At 40.5% G+C, this 17,602-nt stretch overlaps 2 protein-coding genes and 1 non-coding gene across 4 annotated transcripts in view; 1 reads left to right on the forward strand and 2 right to left on the reverse strand.

Moving 5' to 3' along the window:
- Positions 1–17,602, forward strand: part of EGLN1 (egl-9 family hypoxia inducible factor 1) — a 60,293-nt gene that overhangs the window by 19,110 nt on the left and 23,581 nt on the right. The gene's annotated exons all lie outside the window — the stretch shown is intronic.
- The window catches only part of SPRTN (SprT-like N-terminal domain), a 49,360-nt gene continuing 44,968 nt past the window's right edge, over positions 13,211–17,602 (reverse strand). Inside the window, exon 6 of one of the 2 annotated variants that reach the window (XR_006345448.1) lies at positions 13,211–14,017. The gene's annotated coding sequence lies outside the window, so the exon portion shown is untranslated. Of the gene's footprint in view, positions 14,018–15,659; positions 16,652–17,602 lie in introns of those variants that run through there. The other variant, XR_006345447.1, reaches the window with a different exon arrangement.
- On the reverse strand, positions 15,040–15,111 carry TRNAC-GCA. Its single transcript has one exon. It is a non-coding gene; the product is annotated as a tRNA-Cys (tRNA).

The raw sequence follows: 17,602 nt of genomic DNA on the forward strand, positions 1-17,602 counted from the left end.
TCAGAGTCAGGATGCCTGGATCCTCAGCCCTCCTCTGCCATTGGCTAGTTGTGGACGCTACCAAGTTACCTGCCTTGTTTTCACATTTGTCTCATGGGATAGCAGTAGCACTCATGGCGTGACTGGGCGAGGACTAAATGAGCTAATGTATGAAAAGCATTGTAGCTGGCATGTGGTAAGCTGTCAGAATTCTCACCTGTGGTTATCCACCCGTCCCTTTTTCTTTCTCCTTCCTTGGCTACCTGATACTGCACTGCCCTGGCTTTCTGTAATTCTCAAACTATCCCTTCTCTGCTGGCTTCCTTCTGAGTGCAGGTATTTCCCTCTCTGGCATCAGCATTCTCCTCTTTACATGTAGTATGAGATTGGGCACTGGCTTTGAGATCAGGTAGACCTGGGTTTCAGTTCTACTTCTGCTGCATATTAGCTGTATGGCCTCCAATTTTAACCTGAATCCTTTCTCAGCGCAGGTTTTTGTTCTGTAAATTAAGGGCAGTTCCTTTTTTCAGGATTATTGGGAGGGTTAAAGGTAACAAAATATTCAGTATAGGGCTGAGCTGATGGGTCTGCTCCTCCTGCCGTCATTTCTAGCTTGTCTCATCCACTTGATCTCATCCAGTTCTGTATCTTCAGATACCATCACTGAACTTTTGATTCTTAATTCTGTTCCCCAAGTTGGATTTTCTTCCCCCACTGTGTACTTTCTGTATGTCTTACTGGCGTTTTAGAGTTTTCCTGTCTGATATCAGATTACTCCTCTGTCATCTCCCCTCGGAAACTTGCTCTCTATCGTGTGTTCCGTTTTTCCGTCGTCCTCCCAGTCGTGGTACCTTAGAACTGGATTCATTCATACTTTGTTTCAGACTGTCTCTGCTTCTCCTTCCAGTTTGGGTTCCCTTCTCACCAACACTGAGCTCAAACACCTATCTTTGGCTTTCAGTTCGCACTGTCTTTTGATGTGTGCTTTTTCCTAATAGCCATGAATGTCATCTCCCTGTTTCCAGGATTCCCTGTTCTCCCTAATCTATCCTTTACTTTTATCTTCACATTCATCTTCCTAAAGTGGGAGTCAGCGAGTTTTTCCAAAAGGGTTACATGTTTTAGGTTTTGTGGGTCAAACATTCTTTGTTGCAGCTACTGAACTCTGCTGTTTAACAGGAAAGCAGCCGTAGTCAATGTGTAAATGAATGAGCATGGCTGTGTTCCAGTAAAACTTTATTTACAAAAATAGGAGGTGAGCTAGCTTTGGCCCATAGGTCAGAGTTTGCTGACTGCTGTCCTAAATGACAACTCAGATTATTGTCAGTGCTTGCTTATATGACTTCAGGCATTCTGTAGCTTGAAAAATAAATCTGAATTCCTTAGCTTAGTGCTTGAGATCTGCCTCAAGTTAGCTTTATTTCCCTTTACTCCTCATCATACATTGTTTATTTTAGCAAATGGAACGATCTGTTCTTTGGACATGCCATGCTTTATTAGTTCATCTCATGGTTCTTTTGTTGGTTAAGGTCTTAGAGTAAGCACCCTGTGTATTCTTTTTAATTTTTCTCCTTCCCTACCTTTCTTTCTTGAAATAATTTCCTTTTAAGAATACTGCCAGGTGGAACAGTCTTCCTAGTGACTTGCTTTCCTAGTCTTATCTAAAGTATTTTGGTTTTAAGTGTTTTACTTCTCATTGTTTGGAGAAGAAAAATATGATGCAAGGTTCCAGAAATATTCATTCTTATACCAATTGCTCTGAATGGTAGTTTCTAACACTTTCTTAGTCATTCTAATGTGTGTGTAAGGGATACACTGGTACTTGGAAGTTCTTTAGGAAAATAGCTTTAGATCTGATGGGCTTGTCGCTCCCCTGGTAGCTCAGCTGGTAAAGAATCCGCCTGCAATGCAGGAGACCCTGGTTCGATTCCTGGGTCGGGAAGATCCACTGGAGAAGGGATAAGCTACCCACTCCAGTATTCTTGGGCTTCCTTGGTGGCTCAGCTGATAAAGAATCGACCTGCAATGTGGGAGACCTGGGTTCAATCCCTGGTTGGGAAGATCCCCTGGAGACCGGAACAGCTGCCCACTCCAGTATTCTGGCCTGGAGAATTCCATGGGCTGTATATGGTCCATGGGGTTGCAAAGAGTCGAACCTGACTGAATGACTTTCACACACAGTGATGAACTTAGTGGCAGTTTCTTCAGAACCTATTTTGACCTCTGTATAATAGTATTCTATTTTGCCTACCTCGGCGTTTGAGATCTTCATTTTTCTCTCTCTAAATATATCAGTATATTCTGAAATATTTGGAATTAAGTTGCAGGCGTGATACCTGTTACCTTAGTATATTCTTTTATATGAGCACACAACTATAATCAAAATTGGGAAATTAACACTGATACAATTCTATTATTTAATATACAGATCTTATTCTGAGATGGTAGCTTATTCCAGTAATGTCTGTTGTAACAAATGAAAATCCTAGATCATGCATTGTATTCAGGTATCATGTCTTTTAAGTCTCCGTCGATCTGAACTAGTTCCTCAGATCTGCTGTTTTATGACTGACGTTTTTGAAGCCTGCAGGCCTGTTCCTTTGTAGAATGTCCTTGAGTTTGGGTTTGTCTGACATTGTCTAGCCATTAGATCAGGGTTATTTGTCTTTGTCAGGAATATTACTCAGGTGTTGCCGTGTTCTTCTCAGTGCCTCTTACCAGGAGGCAAGTGATACTGATTTGTCCCTTTACTGAAGAACATCTCTGTTTGATCTTGTGTGTCTTCCTTAGGGCTTGAGGGCATTCCATATCAACTTGGTGAACACATCCCTTATGAGCCCTTGGAGCTCTTCCTAGCAACATTCTAATTCCTTCAGTTAATATTTTTTAGTACTTTCTCTAGACATGTGCTGGGGGCATAAAGATAAGTAAAACACAGTCCTAATCTTAACTGTACTTATGGTGTGATGCAGGAGTCAGCAGGTTTTCCCCAAGGGCCAGACAGTAATTACTTAGGCTTTGTGGGCTCATGGTCTCTGTTGCAACTACTCAAATCTGTCGTAACACAAGTGGCTAACCATGGAATAGGTTGCAAAATGGAAATGACTAAGATTAAAACGGAGCCTTGAAAGAAATGTCTTGTTTATAGTGAGCTTCTTAGATCTGTATCAGCAAACCCTTATGCTATTTGCTGGAAAGCTTTGACAAGCACTGCTAGGCATTTGGAGCCATGGAAGGATTAGAGGCAGGCAGTGACATTAGATTTTGATTTTAGAAAGTTAACTTGGATGGAACATGGAGAATGATACAGAGCAGGTCATGGCAGTCCTGGAGGCAAGGAGAGGAGTCCAGAGGCTGTGAATAGGAATCCAAGGAAAAGATTAAGGACCTCTTTCAAAATAGAAGTAATAGAGATGGAGATATCCATACTTACGTAGCAAGAGATGTTTGATCTGATTGATGATATAAGCAAGGGCAGTGGAGGAGAAGTCAAAGATGATTTCTGAGCTTCTCTAGGGAAATTGGTTGACCGAGGATGCCACTTGGTGAAGGAAGGGTATATGAAGAACAGCAACTTGACGGCCAGGGAAGATAGGCAGGTAAGTTGTTTTGGAATTGTTGAGTTTAATAAGCCTGTGTAGATACAAGTGGAGATTGTTTTATAGATCTAAGGCTGCAGAGAGCCATCTAGACTAGGGTGGTTAGCATATAGATCTTAGCCGAAGCCACAGGATTGATTGAATGCAATCCCCTGGAGAAAGCAGCTTTCACAGCAATGGTAGTGCTAATTACAGAAGCTTTGTGGGAAACAGTACTCTTCTTTGGGGGAGAAAGGGCATGTTAGGAAAGTGTATTGAAAGAAAAGGAAGGAAACCAAAAGACAGTGGTGTTTTAAAAACCAAGGAAGAATAGAAAGTTATAGATAGTATCAAGTACTGCAAAGAGGGTTAATTAGGATTAGAACTGGAAGCATGCAATGCTTTTATTAAAAAGGTTGGGGGGCATCGTTTGGGACTTTGCTTGTGGTGATTTCAGTGAGTTGAATGGTAAGTGAGAAGATGTAGGCAAAGACCAGTCTTCTTGAACTTGGATGGAATCAGTGAGTCATTTGAGTATCTTGTTAAAGTAGAAATTCTGAAATCAGTGAGTCTGGGGTGAATCCCAAGATTCTGCATTTCCAACAACTTCCCAAGCAGTGGAAATGCTGCCATTCTGAGAACTACATAGACCTACAGTTAACAGGTTGTACATTGAAGGCATCCCAGGGCACTGTAGCTAGCTCACAGGGGTGCCATGACTATTTTTAAATTTCAAGGAAAGTACAGTAGTATCTCTTAGACACCACACTGTATTCCTTTTGGTGCTGTCATACCTTTGTGAAGCTGGGTTTTCAGTGTTTACTCTGATTTTAAAAAAAAAAGTTAAGTACTGCCTAAAAACCAGTGTGAAACAGGAAATGAGGCTGATTCCACAGTTTGAAAAATTATGCAGTGCCGGACAGATGCTAAATTATTAGGATTTAAGTACTTGCTAAGTAGTTTGGCCTGTATTCCTTAATAAAGTGAACCCTCAGATATTTCTTTTGGCTTACGAGTGCCATGAAAAAATTACTGCGACACTAATTACTCTTGAACCAAAAAAGTTTGGGAACCGTTGGTGTAACTGTTCTTCATAGAAACTTACAGTGGAGCAAAGCAACTGAGAAGATTGGATGGTAGCTGAGAAAGGGCTTATTTTAAAGTATTGATAGAAAAGACAGGTATGTTACCTGCTGGGGGAGGGAGCAGCTGAGAGAGAAACAGATCTGAAGCTATGGCAGATAAAGGTGTTAACTTGGAGTGAAAGGTCTCTGAGGCGATGAGACGGGATGGAATCTGGACCCTGCTTTCCCAAACCTTGGAGAAGGAAATGGCAACCCACTCCAGTATTCTTGCCTGGGAAGTCCCATGGACAGAGGAGTGTGTCAGGCTTATTAAGTCCATGGGGTCGCAGAGTCAGACACAACTGAGTGACTTCACTTCCACTTTCCCAAACCTTGCTCCAGACGTGCAGCATTGGTTTGCTGGAAGCAGTGCAGAATCTCACATCCCACTCCAGACCTCCTAAATCAGAATGTGGATTTTCAGTAAGATTCCTAGGTGATTAAATGCATGTTAAAATTTCAGAAGCCCTATATAGGCAGGATTATCCCTCCATAGGAGAAAGAATGACCCTTTTTAAAACTCCATCACCATATGTGTGTCTTGTACACACCAGCCATTCTGACTGAGGAAAGTGAGTTAATGAGGCCTGTAGATTTAGATACATTCTAAGAAGTCTGAGAGTAAGAAGCTGAAGTTTCTACCTGATTGCCTTAATTACCTCAGGTAAGTAGGAAACATCTCTGCATCTATTGAATTGAAAAGTTGGAGCTGAAGTAATAGCTGGAAGAGGTGAGTTATAGAAGAAGCATTTTGAGGAATGCAAACAAATGGACTAGGAATATAGAAATTGGCAAGCAATTCTGAAGGTCTGGCTGAGACTACTTTTAGTTTTTCAGGTGTTAGTCTGCGTGGTTATAACCTTTTCCAGTGGTGCTGAGTAGCTTTGGGTATAAATTTGTTAGTTTGCGGGGTGAGGTTAAGGGAAAAATAAAAGGGCTAAACAAAACTGTATCCTGGATAAAAAAGAAAGAAATCACAAGGAGAAATACGAGAAGGGGGGTAGAAGGATTGGAGGTCTTGAAAGCTAATGGAAAGGTCACACATCCTGGGCTTGGAGGAGTTTTGCCCTATTCCTATCTACCAGGGAGAGGTAAATTCTTTTTGTCAGGCTGTAGAGATTTATCAGGACTTGGTGATTGATTGGCTAACAGGGAAGAATGACTAGAATGACTCCCAGAGTTCTGGTTTTAGAGACTGCTTTACAGTACACTTTTATTAATGAGGAACTGCTTTCCAGTGAAGCAGGTTTTTTTTTTTTTTGGATGGGCAAGTGTGGAGTCTACCAGTGTACTTTCTGACTCTCTATGAATTTGACTCTTCTAGGTATCTTGTGTAAGTGGAATCATCATACAGTATTTGCACTTTGTGTAGATGGGAATGCATTTTTTTCTTTTTAATTAACTTATTTTTTATTGAAGGATAATTGCTTTACAGAATTTTGTTGTTTTCTGTCAAACCTCAACGTGAATCAGCCATAGGTATATATATGTGTGTGTGTGTGTGTGTGTGTGTATATATATATATATATATATATCCCCTCCCTCCCATCTCCTGCCTCATCCCACCCCTCTAGGTTGATACAGAGCCCTTGTTTGAGTTTCTTGGGCCATACAGCAAATTCCTGTTGGCTATCTATTTTACATATGGTAGGGTAAGTTTCTATGTTACTCTTTCAATACATCTCACCCTCTCCTCCCCTCTCCCCATGTCCATAAGTCTGTTCTTTATGTCTGTTTCTCCACTGCTACCCTGTAAATAAACTCTTCAGTACCATTTCTAGATTCCATATATATATGTTAGAATATGATAGAATAGAATATTTCTCTTTCTGACTCCCTTCACTCTGTATAATAGATTCTAGGTTTATCCACGTCATCAGAACTGACTCAAATGCATTCCTGTTATGGCTGAGTAATTTTCCATTGTGTATATGTACCACAACTTCTTTATCCATTCATCTGTCGATGGACATCTAGGTTGCTTCCATGTTCTACCTATAATAGTGCTGTGATGAACAATGAGATACATGTGTCTTTTTCAGTTTTGGTTTCCTCAGGGTATATGCCTAGGAGTGGGATTGCTGGGTCATAGGGTGGTTTTATTCCTAGTTTTTTAAGGAATCTCCATATTGTCTTCCATAGTGGCTGTATCAATTTACATTCCCACCAACAGTGCAAGAGTGTTCCCTTTTCTCCACACCCTCTCCAGAATTTATTGTTTGTAGACTTTTTGCTGATGGCCGTTCTGACTGGTGTGAGGTGATATCTCCTTGTGCTTTTGATTTGCATTTCTCTAATAATGAACAATGTTGAGCATCTTTTCACGTGTTTGTTAGCCGCCTGTATGTCTTTGGAGAAATGTCTGTTGAGGTCTTTTTCCCACTTTTGGATTGGGTTGTTTGTTTTTCTGGTATTGAGTTGTATGAGCTACTTGTATATTTTGGAAATTAATCCTTTGTCAGTTGTTTCATTTGCTATTATATTCTTCCATTCCGAGGGTTCTTTTTTCACCTTGCTTATAGTTTCCTTTGCTGTGCAAAAGCTTTTAAGTTTAATCAGGTCCCACTTGTTTACTTGGTTTTTATCTCCATTACTCTAGGAGGTGGGTCATAGAGGATCTTGCTTTATGTTATCGAGTGTTCTATGTGTTTTTCTCTAACAGTTTTATAGTTTCTGGTCTTGTCTTTAATCCATTTTGAGTTTATCTTTGTGTATGGTGTTAGGAAGTGTTCTAGTTTCATTTTTTTACATGTAGCTGTCAGTTTTCCCAGCACCATTTATTGAAGAGGCTGTCTTTACCTCATTGTATAATCTTGCCTCCTTTCTCAAAAATACCCATAGGTGCATGGGTTTATTTCTGGGCTTTCTGTCTTGTTCCATTGGCCTATATTTCTGTTTTTGTGCCAGGACCATACTGTCTTGATGCCTGTAGCTTTGTAGTATAACCTGAAGTCAGGAAGGTTGATTCCTCCAGCTCCATTCTTCTTTCTCAAGACTGCTTTGGCTATTCGGGGTCTTTGGTGTTTCCATATGAATTGTGAAATTTTTTGTTCTAGTTCTGTAAAAAATGCCATTGGTAATATGATAGGGATTGCATAGAACCTGTAGATTGCATTTGGTAGTATAGTCATTTTCACAATATTCATTCTTCCTACCCAGGAACATGGAATATCTCTCCATCCGTTAATGTTGCCTTTGATTTCTTTCATTAGTGTCTTACAACTTTCTGTGTACAGTTCTTTTGTCTCCTTAGGTCAGTTTATTTATTTCTGCAATGGTGAATGGGATTGATTTCCTTAATTTCTCTTTGTGATTTTTCATTGTTAGCATATACAAATGCAAGTGGTTTCTGTGTATTGATTTTGTATCCTGAAACTTTGCTAAATTCACTAATTTGCTCTAGTAATTTCTGACACTATCTTTAGGGTTTTCTATGTACAGAATCATGTCATCTGCAAAGAGTGAGAGCTTCTTTTCTGATCTGGATTCCTTTTATTTCTTTTTCTTCTCTGATTGCTGTAGCTAGGATTTCTAGAACGATGTTGAATAATAGTGGTGAAAGTGAACACCCTTGTCTTGTTCCTGATCTTGGCAGGAATGCATTGTTTTTCACCACTGAGAATAATGTTTGCTGCAAGCTTGTCATGTATGGCCTTTACTATGTTGAGGTAGGTTCCTTCTATGCCCATTTTTTGAAGAGCTTTAATCATAAATGGGTGCTGAATTTTGACAAAGGCTTTTTCTGCATCTATTGAGATGACAATATGGCTTTTATCTTTCAGTTTGTTAATACGGTGTATCACATTGATTAATTTGCATATATTGAAGAATCCTTGCATCCCTGGAATAAACCCAACTTGATCATGGTGTATAAGCTTTTTGATGTGTTGCTGAATTCTGTTTGCTAAAATTTTGTTGAGGATTTTTGCATCTATGTTCATCTGTGATGTTGGCCTGTAGTTTTCTTTTTTTATGTTGTCTTTGTCTGGTTTTGCTGTCAGGGTGATGGTGGCCTCGTAGAATGAGTTTGGAAGTGTTCCTTCCTCTGCAATTTTTTGAAAGAGTTTTAGAAGGATAGGCATTAGCTCTTCTGTGTTTGATAGAATTCTCCTGTGAAGCCATCTGGCCCTGGGCTTTTGTTTTTTGGGAGACTTTTGATAACAGCTTCAATTTCAGTGTTTGTAATTGGGCTGTTCATAATTTCTGTTTCCTCCTGGTTCAGTCTTGGAAGATTGAATTTTTCTAAGAATCGGTTCATTTCTTCCAGGTTATCCATTTTATTGCCATATAGTTAGTTGTTCATAATAGTCTCTTACAATATTTTGTATTTCTATATTGTCCTTTGTAACCTCTCCTTTTTCATTTCTGATTTTGTTGATTTGATTCTTCTGTCTTTTTTTCTTGATGAGTCTGGATAAAGGTTTGTCAATTTTGTTTTTCTTTTCAAAGAACCAGCTTTTAGTTTTATTAATCTTTACTGTTGTTTCTTTCATTTCATTTTCATTTATTTCTGCTCGGATCTTTATGATTTCTTTCCTTCTACTAATTTTGGGTTTTTTTTTGTTCTTTTTCCAGTTGTTTCAGGTGTAAAGTTAGGTTGTCTATTTGATGTTTGTCTTGTTTCTTGAGGTAGGATTGTATGGCTATAAACTTCCCTCCTAGAACTGCTTTTGCTGCATCCCATAGGTTTTGAGTTGTGCTTTCATTGTCATTGGTTTCTAGAAATTTTTTTATTTCCCTTTTGATTTCTCCAGTAACCTGTTGGTTATTTAGAAACATCTTGTTTAATCTCAATGTGTTTGTGTTTCTTACAGTTTTTTCTTGTAATTGATATCTAGTCTCATAGAGTGGTCAGAGAAGATACTTGATACAGTTTCAGTTTTCTTAAATTTTACTGAGGTTGGTTTGTGACCCAAGGTGTGGTCTATCATGGAGGATGTTCCATGTGTACTTGAGAAGGAGGTGTATTCTTCTGCATTTGGATGCAATGTCCTGAAGATACCAATGAGATCCATCTCATCTAATGTATCATTTAAGACTTGTGTTTCCTTATTTATTTTCTGTTTTGATGATCTGTCCTTTGGTGTGAGTGGGGTATTGAAGTCTCCTACTATTATTGTGTTACTGTTTTCTCCTTTTATATCTGTTTGTGTTTGTCTTATGTATTGAGGCGCTCCTATGTTGGGTGCATAGATAATTACAATTGTTATGTCTTCCTCTCGGATTGATCCATTGATCATTATGTAGTGTCCTTCCTTATCTCTTGTAATCTTCTTTATTTTAAGGTCTGTTTTATCTGATATGAGGATTGCTACTCCAGCTTTCTTTTGCTTCCCATTTGCATGGAATATATTTTTCCATCCTCTCACTTTCAGTCTATATGTGTCTTTAGGTCTGAAGTAGGTTTCTTGTAGACAGCATATCTATCTATGGGTCTTGTTTTTTTATCCATTCAGCCAGTCTGTGTCTTTTGGTTGGAGCATTTAATCTATTTACATTAAAGGTAATTATTGATATATATGTTCCTATTGCCATTTTCTTAATTGTTTGGGGTTGATTTTGTATATCTTTTTTCTTCTCTTGTATTTCCTGACTATGTAAGTCCCTTTAACGTTTATTGTAAAGCTGGTTTGGCGGTACTAAATTCTCTTAACTTTTGCTTGTCTGAAAAGCTTTTTATTTCTCCATTAATTTTGAATGAGATCCTTGCCGGGTACAGTAATCTTGGTTGTAGATTTATCCCTTTCAGTACTTGAAATATATCCAGCCATACCCTTCTGACCTGCAGAGCTTCTTCTGAAAGAGCAGCTGTTGAGCGTATGGGGTTTCCCTTGTATGTTACTTGTTGCTTCTCCCTTGCTGCTTTTAATATTCCTTCTTCGTGTTTAGTCTTTGTTAGTTTGATTAGTTTGTGTCTTGGCGTGTTTCTCTTTGAGTTTATCCTGTACGAGACACTGTGTCTCTTGGACTTGATCAACTATTTCCTTTTCCTTTTTGGGGAAATTTTCAACTATAATCTTTTCAAAATTTTTCTCATACCCTTTCTTTTTCTCTTCTTCTTCTGGGGGCCCTATAATTTGAATGTTGGTGCATTTGATATTGTCCCAGAGGTCTCTGAGACTGTCCTTAGTTCTTTTCATTCTTTTTACTTCATTCTGCTCTTCAGAAGTTATTTCCACCATTTTATCTTCCAGCTCACTGATTAGTTCTTCTGCTTCAGATATTCTGCTATTGATTCCTTCTAGAGTATTTTTAATTTCAGTAATTGTGTTATTTGTCTCTATGTTTATTCTTTAGTACTTTTAATTTCAGTAATTGTGTTATTTGTCTCTATGTTTATTCTTTAATTCTTCTAGGTCTTTGTTAATTGATTCTTGCATTTTCTCCATTTTTGTTTTCAAGGTTTTTGATCATCTTCACTATCACTTCTGAATTCTTTTTCAGGTAGTTTGTCTATTTGCTCTTCATTTATTTGGACTTCTGTGTTTCTAGTTTGTTCTTTCATTTGTGTAGTATTTCTCTGACTTTTCATTTTTTTTTTTTTTTAACTTACTGTGTTTGAGGTCTCCTTTTCCCAGGCTTCCAGGCTGAATTCCTTCTTCCTTTGGTTTCTGCCCTGCTAAGGTTGGTCCAGTGGTTTGTGTGAGCTTTGTGTGGGGTGAGGTTTGTGCTGAGTTTTTGTTTGTTTGTTTTTCCTGTGATGGGCAAGGCTGAGTGAGGTAGTAATCCTGTCTGCTGATGATTGGGTTTGTATTTTTGTTTTGTTTGTTGTTTAGATGAGGCGTCCAGCACATTTGGTGGTTGGGTGATGCCAAGTCTTGTATTCAGGTGGTTTCCTTTGTGTAAGTTCTCACTATTTGATACTCCCTAGGGTTAGTTCTCTAGTAGTCTAGGGTCTGGAGTCAGTATTCGCACTGCAAAGACTCAGGGCTTGATCTCTGGTCAGGAACGAAGATTCCACAAGTGGTTTGTTATGGCATTTAGTGAGATTAAAACAAATATCCAAAAACAAGAAAAGGCACTTACAAAATCAGGCAAATGATAATTAAAACAATGAAATATACACATATACATATATACCCTTTTATATATATACTGTTTTGATCAAAGTCAAAACTGTCCATCAAAAATAAAGTACAGTATGTTGACCCAGTGAACAAAAGAAATAAAAAATTATATATACCAGTTACGAACTAAACTAACTAAAGCACAAACTGGAAAACAAATCTAAAGCAAGGTGCCAAGTGGGGAATAAAGCAATGAAAATTAAACTAACAAATATGTTGAAAGGAAAGGAAAGAATGAAAGAATAGATATGCAGAGTTAAATAGGGGTAGATAAAGAAGATTTATATACACTAAAGATTAACTGCAAGGGGAAAAGAACAGTAGGAAAAGCAAACAAAGGAATAGATATAGAAAAAATAATAGGTTTAAAAAATTAAAATTAAAAAAGAGGAAAAAAGAAAAGGGAAAACTCCATAGAACTGCAAAAGCCAAACATAGAGGCAGAGGTTTATAACAACAATAAAAAATGTGGCTGAGGGAAAAAAAAAGCTCAAAAGCTTAATTAGATTTCATAGTGCCAATAAAATTGACAACTACAACAGAAGTGGGAAAAAAAGGAAAAAAAATCCAAAAGAATCTACAGAACAAGTCAAAACATAGGAATAATAAATATTTTTCCCAAGTCACTGCTGTCAGAGTCCTTTCCCTCGCTGGGAGTCACAGTCCACCTCACCTCCGTAGGATGCCCTCCAGCACTGCTGGTCTCTGGACCTGCTGTGGGGGCAGCTCAGATTCTCACCTGGTCCTGCTCCTGTGTGTTCTTGCCTCCAATGTCCACAGTCATCAGAGCTAGTGTGTTTTCTTTTGTGGGAGCTCTCAGTGGCCTTTTATATATTCCATAGACACAGAGTCTGCCTGATTGATTGTGTGGATTTAATCTGCAGCATGTACAGATGGTAGGAAGGTTTTGGGTCTTCTTCCTTAGCCACACTGCCCCTGGGTTTCAATAATAGTTTTATTTCCGCCTCTGCATGTGGGTTGTCCCCTGGGGTTTGCTCCTGAGGCTGCCCTGCAGGGCTTGGGTTTGCCCCTGTGCGGGCCAGGGGTGGAGGTGGTGCAGCTGCTTGGGTCGCAGGGGTTCTGGCACCAGCAGATATTCAGGGGAGTTTGAGGCTAGGGCAGCAGGAAATACAGTGCTCTAGAAGGTATGGCAGCCAGTGTTGGCTGATACACTCCAGTATTCTTGCCTGGAGAACCCCCCTCCCTGACAGAGAAGCCTGGCAGCCACAGTCTACAGGGTCGCAAAGAGTTGGACACGACCAAAGCAACCATACGCGCATAGACACAAGACATTTTCTGCCTGTGGCAGCTCTGCCCCAGTGAGAGTTGAGCGTGAAGGTGGCGCAGCTGCTTGGCTTGCGGGGACCCTGGTGGTTCCGAGTGTGCAGGGACACAGACTGCCCCCACTGCAGGAGTTATGGCCCTATCAGTCTTTTTTCAAGCCTCTTGTAGCTGGTGATCAGACGCCTCTTTGGCCAGTCTTTCTCCGTAGCTCCACCCGTTCAGGCACTTAGAGGGCTCCCTTGCTTGGGGTCCTTCTCTGCTGTTCGGCACATCAGTCACTGAAAGGGGCACCCTGGATGGGGTTCTACTCTGTAGTTCAGTGCCTCAGGCATTTGATGCGGTCAGCCTCTCTGTTGTTCAGCTTCGGATGCTGGCATGTGGAGAGAGGCTATGGTGATGGCTTCACCCTCTATGCGTGACTCAACAGTATCACCTTGCTTCCATGGCTGCCTGGCTTTTCTCCACAGGCATTTCCCACCACAGTCTTCTCCCTCATATCCCTCAATCCTGCTGTCTGCAGTCAACAGCAGCCCTCGCCCTGGGATTGCTCCACACTCCCTAAACTCCAGCTCCCAGCCGCTGCTCCTTATAGAGGACCTGCGTCCCTGTCCAGGGTATGCATGGCTGCAGCAAGGACTGTCTGATTCTCATTCCATTTAGGCTGCCACAGATCAGCTGTTTCACTCTCAGCCTTGAATGTTTCTCCTCTGACTCCGACAATTGCCCCGATGTGGTTATCAGACCTCTGCTTCAGTGCCGCCACCCGCCGAGGGCAGGTCCAGCCCTACTAACACTCCTGTTTTCCCCCTAGTTCCTTCGTCCTACCGAGTTTTGCGTGGTTCTATATATTCTTTCCACTGCTCAGGTACTCCTGTCCGCTCTCAGCTGGTGTTCTGCATGCACTTCTGTGTCTGAAGGTGTCTTCCTCATGTATCCGTGAGAGATGTGCTGCACATCCACCTCGTCCTCCGCCATCGTGTTCTCTCTGGAATGCATTTTAAGGTTGACTTAGTATACGTCCTACAAACAGACTGTCCTTTTTTTTCACTCTGGGCGTACAGTAGGCGCTCATTAGCCATCTGTTTTATGTCCAGCAGTGTATATGTCTCAGTCCCATTCTCTCAGTGTATCTCTCCTTCCCTTTCCCCCCTTGGTGTTCATTCTTTGTTCTCTACACCTGTCTCCCCTTCTGCCTTAGGCTTGTCTGTATATGCATTCTCTTTTTAATCCACACAGTAGACTTTTGAGATTATATACAGTCATCCCTCCTTATCTGCAAGTTCCCCATACATGGATTCAACCAACTGTGGATCAGAAATATTGGGAGAAAAATCCAGAAAGTTCCAAAAGCAAAACCTGAATTTGCTGCAATGCTGGTAACTTACAGTTCACCATCAAACAACACAGGTTTGAACAACACAGGTCCACTTAAATGCACATTTTTTTTCATTAGTTAGTATTGCAGTAGTGTACCATTGGCTGGCTTCCCAAGTGGCTTAGTGGTAAAGAATCCATCTGCCAGGCAGAAGAGGTGAGTTCTCAGTCCCTGGGTTGGGAAGATCCCCTGGGGAAGGAAATGACAACCCACTCCAGTATTCTTGCCTGGAAGATCCCATGGGCAGAGGAGCTGGCGGGCTACAGTCTATGGAGTCGCAAAGAGTTAGACACGACTGAAAGACTAAGCTGCCACCACCACCACCATATTGTCAGTAGTTGGTTGAATCTGTGGATGTGGAACCTCGGATATGGAGTGCCGACTGTAAGTTATACTTGGTGTTTGGGTATGTTAAGGGTTGGTGCCCCTAATCTCTGTTCAAGAGTAAGCCATGTTTACATAGCATTTACATTGTATTAGATATTATAAGTAATCTAGTGAGTGAGTGAAGTTGCTCAGTCATGTCCAACTCTTTGCGAGCCCATGGACTGTAGCCTACCAGGCTCCTCTGTCCATGGGATTTTCCAGGCAACAGTTCTGGAGTGGGTTGCCATTTCCTTCTCCAGGGGATCTTCCCAGCCCAGGGATCGAACCCAGGTCTCCTGCATTGCAGGCAGACGCTTTACCATCTGAGCCACCAGGGAAGCAAGTAATCTAGAGATGATATTAAATATGTGGAGGATGTGTAGATATTTGTAGATACTATGCCATTTTATATAATGGGCTTGAGCATCCATGATTTTTGTATCCAAGAAACAAATCACCATTGATATTGAGGGACAGTTATACTGTTGGTGCCTCCACATGTAGCTCCTAAGTAGTGGAGCTCAAACTTGAATACAGGTTGGCCAGCTGTAAATCTTAATACACTTAGTCATTATAAGTTTCTTATCTCCTCTATACTACCGTAATATTTTATTTGTGTTTTATTTTTCATTGTATTTTTTACATTTTGTCCATTATAGTTGGGGAATTACAGCAGTTTAGAGTATAGTGAATCAGACCTAGGTTACCCCATTCTATATATTAATAATATGCTTAATAAACATTTGTTAATGTGACTTAACATTTACCTTAAATGTTATAGTGGGGATTGCTTGTTTTTTAAAAAATTAAATTCTTATTTTTAAGAATGTTTTTGTGATGTGTGTGTGTGTGTGTGTGTGTGTGTGTGTGTGTGTGTGTTTATTTTGGCTGTGCTGCATGGCTTGTGGAATCTTAGTTCCCCAACCAGGGACTGAACCACGCTGCTTGGCAGTGAAAGAACGGAGTCCTAACCACTGGACTGCCAGGGGATTCTCTGTGCTTTATATTTTAATCTCACAGGTGGCTTTTTATATTTAGCCCCAGAACACATTTTTTTTAAGACTTTTTATACCATTCTTGACTATGTAAAATTCTAGTTAAATTGTTGCATTTAGTGTATCTCTAGAGATAGTGAAATTTTTTCTGTTAATCTTGGATGAACCTTTCTAACAGTAGTTTCAGCATCTTATCAAATATTTCTGTAAATACTTTTCAAAAAACCAAAGCAAAATAAAACTAATAGTGCTTCTGCAGGGCTTTTGTTATCAAAGTAATTTATTTGAGGTCACCCTGTTTTTTATTACAATTGGGTATTCACAAAACTGAGACAGTATCCTAGGGTGTCCTCATGTGAGCTGTTTATTTTAAACGATGAGTGTTCTGTACTAACAAAGTTTGCATTTTTAGAGTAATAAAAGTTACCAGGTACTGTTTAATTTTGGCATCCATTGTTACGTTATGCCAGTTTGTTATGCCAGTTATATTTCTTTTAATCCCACCTATTTAAAATGTCTGCTTTATGTCTTTATAAAAGAAGCAGTGTAGGATTGGAAATTGGGAGACCCAGATTTTTATCCTTTGGCTGTCTAGTTAGATGAGTCTAACTGAAGAGTTTGGGCCAGATCTTTATGGTCTCTTTCATTTTTAAATTCTGGAGTTTATTTATTTTAAGTCTTTGCTGTATCAGAAGTACTGCCAGATGGAACATACAGTCTTCAAACTAGATTGGAAGGTTACGCAGTCCAGATTCCTGGTTCCGGCGACGGAGAAGACTGGCATGCCAACGTGGCCCGTGAGCTCCACAGCCAAGTGGAAGGTGTGGCAGGGATGGCGCTTTCCCGTCTCTGCTGCTCGACATTTTCCGCAGAACAGTTGTACCTGGTGTTTATTTGATTAAAGAAACACTGATTATCTTATACAACTTCCCTGGTGGCTCAAACGGTAAAGCGTCTGCCTGCAATGCGGGAGACCTGGGTTCATTCCCTGGGTCGGGAAGATCTCCTGGAGAAGGAAATGGCAACCCACTGCAGTATTCTTGCCTGGATTATTTTATACATATGAGGCATTTTTATTAGGCCTCATATGTTGCTAGCTGCCAGGATGCATAAATGAGGTGATGTGGAGCCTTAAAATGGGGCTGTGGAGCCCAACAAACCTGGGTCCACAGTCTAGCTGGCCGCTTAGCTCTACGTCCTCAGGTAAGTAGTTGTAAGGATTAAATGAGCTACTAAAGATTATGTTTTGCATGGTGCCTGGTATATAGGAGTCCCTTGTAGAGATTATGATGGAGGTAGAAAGGGATTAAGACTTAGAGAACTCTTTCCTCTGTTGTCTTGCTTGGCTCACGTCCTGTGAGAGGGAGAATTCTGAGTTCTCCAGTGAGGCAGCAGCTCTGAAGGTGTTGGTCTTAGCCAGCACTGTTGACGCTCTGTTTCCCGGGCAGTGTCTAAGTAATTTTGTGTCCTAGCTGATTTGCCATGTAAGTCAGGTGCACCGTTGTTATTTTTACTTTGCAGACAAGAGAAATCAGGCACACAGAGGTTTGGTAACTCCGCAGTGGCCCAGCCTGCAGAGTTGGGCTTTGAGTGCAGGCAGTCTCTGCGCCCTTCCTTTATTTTGTGTGGCCTTTGGGACGGTAAAGAGCCATGTTGCAAACTGGAAAGCTGTGTGTAAGATGGGGTGCTGTCTTATCTGATGTGGAGAGGAGTCTCCACAGTCCACTGGTGATGTGTCTTCTCCACGCTAACCCTGCTCACTTCTCCCATCTGCTACATGTTGCCCTTAGTATTTTGGCCTTTTTTTTCCCCTTGATAATACTGCAACTTGTCA

The sequence above is a fragment of the Cervus elaphus genome, chromosome 15 (assembly GCF_910594005.1).
Source record: "Cervus elaphus chromosome 15, mCerEla1.1, whole genome shotgun sequence".
Classification (NCBI taxonomy): domain Eukaryota; kingdom Metazoa; phylum Chordata; class Mammalia; order Artiodactyla; family Cervidae; genus Cervus; species Cervus elaphus.